Here is a 15,512-nt window from a genome sequence, read left to right on the forward strand (position 1 = left end):
CTCACCGACGTCAGACAGCATGCCTTCGATTGCGCTAAGCCTAGTGTTAAATAGTTGGAAAGACTGGGCAGCAGTAGTTTGTTTTTCTTTGACTTCATTCACTGTTTTGAGGACATCTTGATGCCTGTCTACAAGGTGTTGATAATTATCCTCTGGGATTCACTGATTTCTTTAATTTGACAAAACATTTCTTCGGAAGTAGGCCCGGGATTAACCTCGACGTCCCCAGATAGCACCAAGAGCAATATGATTATTCTTCCACTATCACACATACACTGGAACACCGTTTTCGGGCACGGCAGGACTACAAGACAAAGTTCATCAGAACGGAAAAGAGATTTTCGATCACCAACCTGAACGACAAGAGTGAAGAGCAGATTAAGTGACACGTTCACTGGGGTTTCGCCGCGCCCACTGAAGCCGGCCGTGGCAGTTGACGTTCTTATAGCAGCGCTGGCGTCCTCATGCGTAGGCTCGATGCCAAAGTGTACCTGACTGGTGCTCCGATGTCGTCTTCGCGCATGCGCGCAAGTATAAATGATGACGATACGTTGTTGTGAATAGCCGGTTGTCTTGTCATTTCGGCAGATACTGCCCGCTCGGGAAGCTCGTTACCGCCGGCTGCAGTAAGGGATCTGCCGAGCACCGCCTTAACGACAAGAGTGAAAAGCAGATTGGGTGACAATGTTCACGGCGGTTTCGCCGCGCCCACTCTTTTTAGTAGGATTCGTTTTGTACACTTTGATTGCCTGAGGCCAAGATCCCAAAATAAATTTGATGCAGAACGGAGCTCGCCGGCCCGCGGTGAGCCGGCAGCATCCACGGATTCAGATGACTCGGACTCGGAGCCTGAAAACCACTTCGATAGTCATGACAATGACGAACCTTCTGTTCCCGTTTTTTCTGTAAGGCAAAGCACACGAATAAGTGGGCAACCCGACAGGCTTACTTATTGCCTGGTTGGCAGACCAAGTTGAATTTTTGCTGTTGTACTGTGTAAACGTGTTTTGAATTAGTGTGGGGAAGTGTAGTGAATGAATGAATTACCTCCACTAGGAGGGCTTCGCGTGTTTTGTCTTCTTCTTTGCCTAACAAATGAACGCCCCGTGGTAGTTGGAACGCGGGTGCGATCGAAGACGGCTGCCTGTTTTTGGATCCCGGTCGACGCCCACCGAGGCCAAGTTACAACAGTATTTCAACACTTGGCAATAAAAATACAATAGAAACAACACTTACAAAGAAGACAATAAATTCATTAAAGATGGCGTGCACTTTTGAAACGGGTCTATTGGGACGCCCTTCTTGAAAGCCCCCAATTTACGTTGAGTGGAAATATGCGTTGTACAGATGACGCGAACCTCGACTCGTATCATTCACGGAAGGCTATCTTCGGTTTCATATGGACTCTAAGTTATTTGGTTGTTTTATTTTTATTTATGTGAGAATACTGCCGGCCAACTTTTGAGGGCCAAGGCATGATAGACGATCAAAAAAACTTGTCGCATGCGTGGCGAAGGCCACGCATGCGACAAGAGCGAAGACGGAACTCGTAGACCATTGTTGGAATACGGGTCACTGTTTCGACTTTGAGAATGCGTCCACTCTGGCGCGCGAACAAAGGTGGGGTCCACGCAGGTTCGTGGAATCATGGTTCATCCGAAGTGACTCATCAGCTTGCAACTCGAACCGCGGCCCCCTCCCCGATGTGTACGCGGACTTGCTTAAATAGGACTGTTGAAGTTTTTTCCCTCATTCCTGCTTGTAGGTTTCACTGACGATGTTTCCTGCATGGGAGACGAAACGTTTGATTAAATTGTTAATTTTGTTGGGTAAAGTCGGAGCAGTTTTTTTGATCATTATGACTATCGGCTTTTGGAATATTTTTGGCATGATAGACAGCATCAGAAACCACCAATGAGTCGAATGAACAAACAACAATTAACAAGAAGCTTAGTCATTGGGGACAGGAAAAAAATTCATCAGCTGTACTCGCAAATAAAGCGGTAGAAGCAAACGCCGTCACACTTGGTGGCAACTCATTCCATTCACAAACAGAACGAGGAAAAAAGGAGTATTTAAAAACATATTTTATACAGCGGAACTCAAGGAGCAAATTCTCGTGCTTCTGCGTTTGCATCACGACTCGCGTTATACTGCAAATAATCATCAAAATTTAAACCAGCTTTATTATAATTTATATTATGGAAAAATTTAAAACGCTTTACTTTCCTTCGACATGGTAATATCGACACTCCAGATGCGGTATACAACGATGACACGTGTGAATCTTTGCCGTATGAGTTGTAAATAAACCTAAGCGATTCTTTTTGAAGGCCTTCCAATTGGTCAATGAGCGATTGCGAGTTCGGGTCCCATACAGCAAAGGACGAATCAGCGATTTATAGGCCGTCAGCTTTGTCGCAGGATTACAGCGACACACTTTCCTACCTAGCGACCGCAATTTACTTGACGCTTTCGTGACAGTCTGCTCAATATGACTAGCCCAGCTTAAGTTGAAAATGATAGTAGCACCCAGATACTTGTATTCATTAACTACTTCTAAGGCATTTGAATGAATATAATAAGAAAAAAAAATGAAAGCCGTTTACAACTCCCTGTAACGCCAAATTAGAGCGCAGCTCTTGAGGAGGAGGAGGGAAGGGTACTGGGGGGTGGGTCAAGTGACCTCGGGGGGCGGGGGGGGGTTCACGTGACCTTGGGGGTCACGTGACCTTGTGGGAGTCACGCGACCTTGGGGCGTCCCGTGACGTCGGGGGGGGGGGGTCACGTGACCTGGGGCCACGTGACGATGCCGATGACGTCATCAGTGACGTCACTGATGACGCCATCAGTGATGATGATGATGACGATGCGGATGCCGGTGACGTCATCAGTGGCGATGACATCAACGGGGGTCACGTGACCTCGGGGGAATCCCCAGGTCACGTGACCCCGGGGGGGGGTCACGTGACCTGGGTAACCGTCGTGACCCTCGTGAGGGTAACCCTAGTGACCCTTGTGAGGGCAACTCTCGTGACCCTCGTGAGGGTAACTCTCGTGACCCTCGTGAGGGTAACTCTCATAGCCCTCGTGACCCTCGTGAGGGTAGCCCTCGTGAAGGTAACCCTTTTGAGGGTAACTAACCCTCGTAACCCTCGTCAGGGTTACGAGGGTAAATAACCCTCGTGAGGGTAACCCTCGTGAAGGTAACCCTTTTGAGGGTAACTAACCCTAGTAACCCTCGTGAGGGTTACGAGGGTAAGTAACCCTCGTGGCCCTCGTGATCCTCGTGAGGGTAACCCTCATGAGATTAACCCTCGTAACCCTCGTAACCCTCACGAGGGTTACGAGGGTTGCGGTTACGCCGACGGCGATGGCGACGCCGACGGCGACGCCGACGCCACTCAAGCCGGGAACGGGCGCCTAAGAGCTGCGCTCTAAAAGATAGGCACCTTCTTCAGTGTAACTGACAGTTGCACACATTTCTTGACATTCAGATCCATTTGCCATTTTCGAAACCACAATGAAATCATTTGAATACTCTCCTCTAAGCATTTTTGGTTAGATACACAAGCTATACTTGAAACCGATACACAATCATCAGCAAAAAAAAAAAAGAAAAAAGAAAAGAAAAGGCACTGTATCGAGGGCTTATCAACTCGCAGGTCATTGATAAAAACCAAAAAGAGCAACGGTCCGAGTACCGAGCCCTGGGGCACTCCAGTAAAAACAGGTAACTCTATTGATTCAGCATAGCCTACACACGCTAACTGTTTACGATTCGTAAGGTACGAGTCTATCCACTTCAGTAGGCGATCATTGCCCAACACTTGCTTCAATTTCTGCAGTAACTTGCGATGCGAAACCCTGTCGAACGCCAGTGTCGACTTGACCATTGTTATCAATCATTGAACCAAACTTGTGGACCTTATGAAGCAGCTGTGTCACTGTCGAAAAGCCTCTTCGGAACCCGTGTTGGTAATCTACTAAGAAAGTTTCAGATTCTAGGTAAGTTACGATATGCTTAAATATGAAGTGTTCGAGAACCTTGCAACATGTACTCAACGATGACACTGGTCTGTAATTGCAAACACTTTTTTTTTACACTTTTATATATAGGAACAACTTTGGCTACTTCCAATCTTGAGGTACGTCACAAGTTTTTAAGCTACAAGAGTAAATCACGTAAAGAAACTTGGAACACCAATCAGCGTAGCTTGGCAAGAAAGAGTTAGGAATTCCATCTGGGCCACTCGACTTTCTAGTGTCTAATTGCAAAGGACTGTTAAAAATACCTTCTGTAGAAACAACCAAGTCACTGATTCCACAACTGTCATGATTAAATGAAGGCAACATACAGAGTCAACGGTGAAGACAGAAGAGAACAAATAATTAAGCTCACTTGCTATGCTCGCTTCATCGGCAAACGTCTGCCCGCTGTGGATAAGCTCCTTAATCATCACACTTTTGTTTCGTCAAATGAGCCTACACTGTTAGAAAATTCCATCAATCTACGTGGAAAAACCGAATAGAACATGTCCCGTTTTCTGGAAATGCATACAATGTGCTGTTTGCTTTCATAAACGGGAACTGTACCATATGCATTGAAATGTGCTATTTAGGCAATAAGTATGAGCTTATCCGTATAAATAAAAAAAGCCTTGCAAGATTACAGTTTATAGTCGGTTCAACTGGTATAAGCGAATTGAACGCGCCCAAAAGTGCCGGATATCCAGCAATTTTAATGGAACTCTATCAGACCGCGGAAGTACAGTGCCCGTGAGCCGTGTTACGTCGCGCGCAGGAAGACATCTCTCACCCGCGCATGCGCAAGCCGCTGCCGGCCGACGTGGGCCCTCGAGCTGCGGAGTGCTGCTGCCCGTTCGGAAGGCGAGTTAGACGTTGTTATCGCGTCGTCAGAGGCGTTCAGCGGTGCGTAGACGGCTTTGTTTTCCAAGGTACGTATACGTTAAGTTGTTCCTAACGCAGTGTTATTTTACTATCTCTAAGGGTGTCGTATATTCCAAGTTCGGGATGCCCAGCGTGTAGCGTCTCGTCTTCCCAGCTGCATAAAGCTAGGCCTTTCATAGTTCCTAATTCGGGGCGGCATACTGCCCGACCCTACTTAGTATTGATGGTATGCTGCGCTGCGTAGTTACGCGGGAAAAAACTGGAGAAATGAAGTTAATGCAGAAGGACAGACAAAAACATGCATGAATTGGCGCAGACTAACAACTGTTTAATTTCTTTCTCTTTTTTCTCCCCCGACCCGTATTTCCAAAATTGCGGCTAAGAAAACGAATGGTTGATGTCTTGAATTTGTTGGCTTCTGAACTTGATAGTGTTTGCTGTAGCTGCCTCTTTGATATACGAACTGGACGGTGTGTTTTTGTAGCGTTTACCTGGGGCCTGATGTTTGCTCGATAAGTTTGGTATCTTATTGAGTAGATCTATTTCTTCTTGTCGCAAAGCTAGTGATGGCTCACTGACGCACGCTCCGTGTCTACCCGAGGCCATGTGAAAAGCCTCGATTATTTCACGCTTTGTTCTGTCCTTTGACCTGGCCAAGATGGAAGTAGTGTCAAGGAGAGCTTTGCAGTTGCATTTTGAACAATGCGCTGCAAGGTTGCCAGGTGCTTGCAGTTGTCCGCATGCATGGTTGTGCTCCCTTAGTCTCTCGTTAAGGCATCTCCCAGTCTGCCCGACGTAGGATCTTCCACACGACAGTGGTATTTTGTATACCACACCTTCGACACATTCAACAAATTTGCTCGTGTTTCACTTGACACAGTGCCTTGCTGTTAGTCTCGTCCACTTCATGGGTGACCTTCCTGCATAATCCTTTGAGCCTGAAAGGGGCAGATAGTGACACTCTGACTTCGTACCTTGCGGCGATGTTCCTCTGCTACTCGACCGTGTGAGCGATCTTGGCAGCTTGCTAAATATGCGGTGAAATAAGGGTGGCACCTGCTTGATGCAGAGAAATAGTGCAGGCTTTTACATTTTAGGAATAGTAACGCATTATCGTGCGATATTTTGAGTCGCCCAGTAAACTTATCCGCGCTGAGCCAGTAATCAATCATCGTCGTGGTAATACTCGTGTGCGTGCCGCGGATGCTCCGGGCGTTTTGCGTACTAAATTAATGCCATTTTTTCAGGACTGATATTTCCTAAATAACTTGAGCTTCTGATAAACAAATTTACTTCGAAATTACCCGGTCGAGTTGAAACCTTTATTGTAATAGGTGGTATTCACTGGACGCCACATCGGAGCTCTCTGAACGCTGCGCATGCTCAGAGTGAACTCCCGCTTATGGCCTGAGGACACCCTTTTTATGTAGAGTAATGCCACATGCACGACGTCGTGCAGCTCAACCGGAAGTGGCTGTACGCACGACGCGCGTTGATGTTCTTTGATTGGACGACCCGAATCCTGGCCATAGTGGCAGCAGAGCTTCGCTCTGGCAATAAAAATTACTGCAGAGCCCCTCAAACAAATATTTTCGCCCCATCATGACCTAACCAACCTCGCAATTCACGAGCTTGCTCGTGAATATGCGACCAGAGTCGCGCATTATGCATGCAGCCTCACACATTCAGGATCATGCTCGTGAATTGTAATTGGGTTTTAAATGTCAAGTTCACTTTTTTTTTTTTTTTTGAGGATGGGATTTGACTTGTTTTCATCGCTTATCAAGTTCATTCGCCTCAACGGAGTGCGATTTCTCCTTGTGAATTAAAGGAAAATACTGTATATATCACCGGAATAAAGCGATAAAACTCGTGGATATACGTATATGTTAACCGGAAGAAACTGAGAATCTCCTCCCCAGATAAAAACTGAAAAGGTGTGCGATGTTTGAAAACAATTATAACTCCCGAAGTCCTAGGTATTAATGCTCTCAAACACAGTTAAAATCATAAACGTTCGGTTCAGCGTTCCTTTATGACTAAAAAAAATCGACTTTTTTTCAGACAGAAGCATCTTCGACTGCCACTGGATGGCACCAGGTGCTTCGAAGGAGTCAGCTTCCTCTCTGCCATGAAGCTGATGTACGCCACATACCTAAAGTACCCTGCTGAGCTGCTAGCAGCGTTGAAGTTCGTTTAGAGGTAACTATAGATGTGCCTTTCAGTTATGAAAATGTGCGCTGTGAATTTGCTTTGGAAAAATGTATCGTATGGACAGTTCTATTTCATTCAGGTGGTAGAATTGTCTAGTGGATATTGCATGTCATGAAGAAATAAATAGGCGATTTTTTTTGTCTGGGAAGCAGCAATAGCTGCTAAATACTTTTTGACAGCGTTAATGACGTAATAGGCTGTTAGCAATAAATTATGTAGCTAATCTGTTATCGTGTCCTTGCCAACATCCTAAGCAGTTTGGCATACTTTTGAATGATGGTGTGCTCTTCAACGTATTTCCGGCAAAGAAAGATATACCATTAGGTATATGTTATGAGCAGAGGTGCGCACTGAGAATCGTACAATGACGCGTCCTTCTCTTCCTCTAAGCAAACAAAAAAAAAAAGCGATGAACATTTAATTTGGAAACTTTGTTTGAACAGAAATAGCATACATATTAGCAGTGGTTCTCAACCATTGATGTTTCGCGGACCCCTTGTAGAAAGGCGGAGATGATGGAGGACCCCGTTGGGGGTGAGGGGAATAGAAAGCTATAGGTTATCATGATAAGGATTTAATAAATGGATATAACTAAGTGCTAGTATATAGTAAACTTATCTCATTGACACACGCACGAGAGTACTCACCCAAAAATTGGAACGTTTCTTAACGACGTGAAGAAAGACAACTAATATTGTCGTGCTTGACTGATAAGACATGGCTTCGCGGACCCCTATAGATGCCTTCGCGACCCCCATTTGAGAAACACTGCAATATAGAAGTGGTGGCATTGTCCCAAGTCGAGAGACCCCCAAAAACGTGAAATTTCGGAATATGATCTGGCTGCGATAAATACTTGGTCTGTTTTATTGTCAGCTAGTAGCTTTTCACGACGATCTCGACGCACTGCTAAAATCCTTGGCAGAGAGAGTATGCCTGTAGCGTGGCACACACACACACGCACACACAAAATATATCAATGTACTTATTAATATAACCCCCCCCCCCAAAAAAAAAAAAAAAAAACGATTTTCGTATAGAACGAGTTAAGTGCGACGGGTCAAAGCGAGATATTTTTGAGAATGGCTGTTTTGAAAAGGGCCAGGTGAAAAGGGCGAAACGAGAACGGACTCAAATGAGGAGGGTTGAAATGTGAAGGACGAAACGGGAAAGGACCACATGTACCAGGTCCAAGAGAGAAGATCTTTTTGAGAATGGTTGTTTTGAGAAGGGCCAAGTGAGAAGGGCGAAACGAGAACGGGCTCAAATGTTAACCTCCCTCTAATAATAACCAGAATATTCTGCTCAAGCACTTCAGGCAAGTTTTTTTGTAATATTGCATTTACTGGTACTGTGAATTCCTTTTTTTAACCGAAGTATCGTTGGGTACAACTTTACTAGACAGGCGAGCTGGTTAATATGACATTCTACAAACCGAGATGGAGGCTTCGAAGACATACGTTTCAATTGAGACGGATGTGTTCGTCCTTCTTTGTAGCCTCCGTCTCGGGTTGTAGAATGTTTTAGCGTTGTGTGCTGACACAAGATCCGAAATGTGTCCAGTTATTACTGAAAACTGATGCCAGTAAGCTGAATCGTTTTTTTTTTTTTGTGTACAATCACAATTCGTCTTGATGCAAGGATCAGACTTGGAGGCTCATGGTGTGTGCACCGACTGTCCAAATTAAGGGCGTGTCTCGGCTTGAAAGTATACGACAGACGAAGTTTTGAATTTGTCCAGATTGGATTACTAACCGATAGAGAAGTTAAAGAAGGAGCCAGGAACTCCTTAGCTTCTGTTATACATCCTCCTCTAAGAAATCCCACCCATTATTTATGCTATCTTTTTTTTTTCAGGCGACTTGTGGCAATGAACCCGCAGGAGGGGTCCCGGCAGTCATCAAGAAAAGTTTCTCTGGTGCATCTGAAGGCGCAGGGAGCCCTCCAAGAGTTCTCGAAGTTCCAAAAGAAGTGGAAAAAAACTTCGGTGCTTGTTTAGATTAATCTTTCTTTTCTATTGTTAATATTACAATTTGTTGTATAGGCCAAGATGGTTCTTTTCGAGATGTAGCATGTCAGCATAATTTTTGGTCACATTTTTTTAGGAGACTGCTCACTTTGATATTTTTTTTTATGGCTGAGCTGCCCCCCAAAATATTTGCGGCATGAACTGTGTTTTTTTTTTTTTTTATTGTGTATTTGCTCTAGTCATTTAAAAGAAAAATAAATGTAAATATTTTTGGAGCAGCAAACTGTTCAGTCTTCTTTGCAATGGGTCCGTTGCTATGGGTTGGAACCAAAAGGACCAAGCGTGAACTTAACTTGATAACGATTTCTTTACAAATGTTTATCTGCCTTTATCCACGTCACTACATGTACAATGCTCTCTAAACTTGACGTCGCATGTGAACACTTTCTCATGGCATTCCTGGCTGTTCTACTAAGTATATATGTCACAGATTCATTGTTCTGTTTTCAGGATAGTGCTCGCATTAGATACGACAGTTCAAATTTTCCATACATAAAAGTTTGGGGAACATTTGCGCATTGCAGGTAATTTTATGTTGCAAAGACGTGCATCAGGTTGCGCCTGCAAACTGCCAGGACATCCCTGTTTTGCATGTCGCATATCAACTTTTTCAAGGAGGAGCTTGGCATGTGACATACAAAGCCCGGATGTACTCATGAATAGCGGCAGTAACATAAAATGGGGCGAGTACTATCACAAACAAGACTGAACTTTTTCCGTACGTACAAGAAATGTAACCTGTGTCGTTTTGGACGCATTGGAACATGTAATGTACTTCGTAAAAATGGTACATGTTCTGGCATGGCTTGCAACAGAACATGTGCTGCTGTGTGCCACGATGGTACATTTCCTGTAGCATACAGTACTTGTTCCCTGATGATGGTGTATGGAACTTGTTGTGGCTACCCATTCAGCAACAACATGTCCCGTACTAAAGAGGTATGGAACATGTTCTGTAGTCCGGTAATACAGTACATGTTGTGGCAACAAGGTTAGCATGTATGTGTCCCATATTTTGACAGGAGTTTTTCTAACAGTGTAGAACTTTCTTGGATTTTCTATGAGAAAGCTGTGCATCGTGACATTAAAGTAACGATATTTAGATGTGCGCACAAGGGGCCGTAGCTCTTGGCGAAGAGGAGGAAGCATAAATTTTAAACTTGGTTGGAGCCTATCTACTCGATTTATCTTTCGTTTTAAATGTAAAATATCGCGCTTTACCCATGGATTGTGCCTCTTCCTTTTTGCCGGTCGCTCTGGAATAAATTTATCAGCACATGTAAAGATGACTTGCTTAAAAAACAGCCAAAGCTTATCTACTGAGTCCGGGTTCGCATCGTAAAACGCAAGAAATCTGTCTAGAGCTGCTTCCAAGAAGTATAGAATATCGATATCATTCGCCCTGTTGAAATCACGATAAGATATTGCTTCGCTTTCATTGTGCGCATGCTGCGGTGCAGATAGGTCACATGCAACTATTGCATGGTCAGATATGTCATCCGCGATTGATACGTCAAGAATGCTTCTTGTAACGATTTAAAAAAAAAAACGCGAGATCAAGCAAGAATTCCCTGCCATTCGACACACGTGTGGGACACTTGACCACTAGACTTAAATTATTACTAAAGCAATATCAACAAGAAGCCTAAACTGATTGCATATCCCATTGGGCATCACGCAATTCCAATCTATATCTGGCAAATTAAAATCACCAGCCATAACTATACTTGAAAATTGCTTGGTTTTAGTTAGAAGAAACGCAGATAAACTCTGTAGGACATCAATACTGGCCTTAGGACATCTATATACTGCTCCTACAAGCATTGATTGGCAACCAAAACGTATAGAGGTCTAGACCATTTCTCAGTCCTGGCCGTGCTCAATAGACATGCATGGAATGGTGTCCTTGATCAAAAGAGCGACCCCTCCCCCTCTTGAGCCACGATCCCGTCGGAATACCTTGAAACCATGAGAAAAAACGCCATTATCAGGTACTTTACTGTGCAGCCAAGTTTGTTATAAATGCCACATCAGGGTTAAATGCCAACAGAACACCTTCAAGCTCTACCGCTTTATTGGAGACACTTCGAGCATTTAGGTTTAGGAACCTAAAGGGGCGATAGAATCTTCCCCTTGCTTTGGCTTGGCATTCAAAGCACTGCTCTCGTTGTCAACCCTCAGTCGGCCTAAGAATGGTCGGAAAAGGCAACCCTCGGGCCACAAGTCGGGACTAACAAGTTTCTCGAAATCCTCCTCGTTAACTAACACGTGAAACGTATCATACGTATCATACCTAGCTGCCAGTTTAGTACAAGAGAAGCTCTGGCATCCTGCAGCACTAGACACAATTTCTAAAAGTTCTTCGCTGGTGGTCTCTGGATGTAACCGAGAAACAAAAATAGCCCTCTTCCTAGGAGGTTTGGCCACCACACGCAACTTACTGGCTTTTGCCGAACCGACGGAAGCCTTGACTCGTCGGCGTGGCATGACTTGTTGCAAGCCGTCTTCGTCTACAACAGGGGAGACCGCCCTCTTGGAGTTGTCGGCACTCGTGTGTCCTCGCTGGTCCGAGAACAGTGGCATGCCCACATCGTCACCACTTGAATTGCGACGAATGCCGGGTAGGCCCCGACGCCGCTCGTCATTCGGAGGATGTCTCGCCGCTCTCGTGCATAACACACGCTCCGGACGTTCACCCCCAGAAGACGCTCGGAAGCCTCGGAGGCAGTGGGCCAACTTGTGCTCGCCAAACAGAAAGATGAATTGGGTTGCGGCGCTTTAGAGTAAGATGGTGCAGGCTCACTCTGCCATACTTGGGCCTGGCCGGTCTCTTCAGCAGCGAGGCATCTCCAAAGCAGTTCACTGTTCCGCACCAGATGCGTTCGCAGCGATTCGTTCTCAGCTCGTAAGGACCGCACTTCCTCGGACAGACCATCGATCTTGTAGCAGAGCTTTTGGACCAGCTTGTGAAGAAAGACTACAGCTTTTCGACGGTGATTCTCTTGGTTTCCCATCGCTATCCTGAGCCGACGTAGCCGACGACGCGATTCTTACTATTGACGCCTCTTCACTCCGACGTTTAGTGCATGAATCGCACTTGAAGGCGCTAAAGGCCGGTTCAGACACTTGCGTTCGACTGCGGTGCGTTCGGTTAAGGCCGGTTCAGACACTTGCGTTTGACTGCGTTCCAGTGCGGAACGGCATGCTTGCGGTCGACTGCAGAAGCGGGTCGCCTAGCAACCGACGACGCTTGGCGTTCCGCAACGCACCGCAACAGAGTTGGGCCAGGCTCAACATTCCAGTGCGGAGGGGCATGCGGTCGGTTGCGGTGGACCAATCGCAATTCGCGAAAAAAAAGAACGCCGAAGCGCATGCGCGGCGCTGGCAACTACATCCGGTTCGTCCCGTTTTTTCCGGTTGGGGTCGTCTGCTTCTTCGTCTGCTTCTGAAGTTTCTTCTACGTACTCACCTCTGCCTCGTCATACGGAAGTATTGAAAGCCGTGGTCCAGGCACATGTCGCGCACCAGATGGTGGTACTCCCCCAAAGTTTCGCGGGAGCGCAGGAGTGAGCGCACCCACTCGCGGCCGGAGTGGCGTCGCCGCTGGAGCAAAATCATCGCGGTGGTAACCCGCACAACCAGGGGCCAGTTCGCCTCACTGCCCGCCTGTGCAATGTATCCCCGCACGCAGACTAGGAAGAGATTCTTCGGGTTTTCTGTTTCTTCCAGTCTCGACAACCCCGACGAGCACGGAGAAGTCGCGGCCATACCGACGCTACCGTCGGACGCCGACATGTTCGTTGTGATCATAGTTGCTTGACTTCATTTGCTGCAAGTCGTGGTTTTGATTGGTGCGCCGCAAGAGCCGATAGCAAGCTCCTATTGGTTCTTGACTGCGGCGGACGGCGCTTCGACGCAACTGTGTGTACAAGCCATCCGCAAGCGCACTCTGCATCATTCCGCAGTCGCGCTTCCGTAACCGAACGCACTGCAGTCGAACGCAAGTGTCCGAACTGGCCTTAACACCGTTCGTCACAAGCAGGTCAAAATCAGCGTCAAGAACATTGACGCATTTCACAATGAAAACTCCGTTTTGGTAGAGTGGTCAGCATATTTGGATTTTGGCGGTTTTTGCTCAACGTAGCTATTGTTCACCGACATGGTGATTTAATTGTAATTCGCGGAAAAATGATAAGTTGTGTGCTGCAGTACAACTATTGTCATCTGCACTTTAGCGTATACCAAAGCATATGTAGACAGGCAAGCAAAAACATTGGTCGTTCAGTTTGGGCTTTGCGAGCTGGGACAAACCTAGAAGGATCTTTATAGGGTGGGATCGTCAACTATTGCTTGATGGGTTTTGTAAAGCTGAGACTTAGTATTTTACTTCAAGCATAATAATAAAAAGGTGCTCGTGAAAAGGCCAATCTTGCGTCTTTTTCCCCTTACTTCATTTTTGAAGGCACATAAGGTTCGGGATACAATAGAAACCTGGGTGTATACATTGCCAAAAAGTATAAACCAAATTGCATTTTTTTTACTTATTTAAATGACACTAGCGCAAACCTCCACCAGCAATGTCACAAAAAAAGTATACCTACAGGATTAGTATTTGTGGCAGTATATGAGTATACGCGAAGAAAACTGTCGAGTGTTTTTGCTTTCTACCCGAATACAAATAACGAATAAGATGATTTGTATTTAACACGCCAAACGTGGGGTCGTTCGAAGGTCGGCCAGCACACAGTTTGATGGGGTCGAATGCGTGAGAGCAGAAGCACGTGTTCAAAGAAAGTAGCTTACCAGATAATCTATATCGCTAGTTCACGCAGAAACGTGCTGTTGAATTGCTCTGGGGGGATGAAATAACGTTTGAGAACGATGCATGACGCAGTCATTCCTCGTATGCCCCTCACCGTGCTGGAAATAAAAAGAAAGTTCCCTCCCCTCCCTCTCGAATTTCAACTGGGAAAGGCTTCTCAGTTAAAATTAGTTTGGTTTTCTATCTTCCGAATCTATTGTTTGATTTCACGGAGAAATAACTACGGGTGATCAGGTTCCATTCAAATTGGCCCTAAATAAAAATAGCTGTAGAGACAGATTAAGCACGTTTTTTAATATATATATATATATATAGGGTGCGTTTTTTTAAAGCTTAACAGACTTGTTTAGAAAATGCGTGAAAGCTACACTTATACCACTTCTGGAGGTGAGTTATACTGCTATGGGGCCATATTATAGGGGGCTAAGCGTAACGATCAGTCGGCTAATTAATTAAAATTTGTTAATTAACTTTTTAATTAATGAAAATAGACACATGGTTCCAATTAGAAACTTGCTCAGCGTCATCGAAAACCACTAAATCAGTCATTTTCAGAAATACTTTGAGCTCGTGAGTAGCGTAGTATTGTACTAAACAGGGATGGGCAGTATTTGAAATACAAGTATTTGAAATACGTATTTAAAATACTTTGTGTATTTTGTATTTGTATTTAATTACAAATTGGGTAATGTATTTGGCGTGTGTATTGAAGTACTAAAACGTGGGTATTTCAAATACATTTGTAATTAAATACAATTTTGTGGGCGAAAATACATTCTCAAATTTATTGTCACTGTCCAGAGCAGGAAGGAAACTACGTTCTGCACCGAATGTAGTGTCTCTCAATCAAGCACAAGCGTTTAGTGACTTTGTGATTACGGTGCTAGTTTAGGGCAAGAATAGTGACGAAATCGACGTTCACAGGCAGACTGGCTAAATAAGTGCCTGTAACAACTTGTGATGCTTTCCAGCCTGATTTCCATCCATATTTTTGCCTGGAACATTCTAAGTGCGCGGGTCGTCCAGATTTTTGTAACTGGTGCGAGTTGCAACAATAAAAAATTCTCTAGCTAGTGCTGCGCGTCTTGGTCGTCTCGGTTCTTTGTTGGTCCATACCAAAATGTAATCGACAAAAAAAGCTGCTTGAAGCTCTGTACTTTTTTTTCACCTATTACGTCCATGCTGATTACATTTGTTTTTTTGTGATTATATTTCTATTACGGTACTAGAGCCTCGCACACTAACTCCCGAGTGTGCGATGCAAAGGTAAAATGAGATACCCAGAAACCCGTTGCAGGTGCCCTGAAGTCGCTGACGCAGATTTTGAGGAATGTATCTGGAAAAGTATTTGGAGGAGACCAAATACATTTGGTTGTATTTGTATCTTGTATTTAAATGCTTTTTTTGGAAATGTAATTAGATTTGTAATTAAATACTTTTTTGACGAAGTATTTTGTATTTGTATTTCGATACATATTTGCATGTATTTTGCCCATCCCTGGTACTAAAGTTACTACTCGTGGAGCAGGTACAAGG

Source organism: Ixodes scapularis, unplaced genomic scaffold (assembly GCF_016920785.2).
Source record: "Ixodes scapularis isolate PalLabHiFi unplaced genomic scaffold, ASM1692078v2 PGA_scaffold9__187_contigs__length_104089568, whole genome shotgun sequence".
Taxonomy (NCBI): Eukaryota; Metazoa; Arthropoda; class Arachnida; order Ixodida; family Ixodidae; genus Ixodes; species Ixodes scapularis.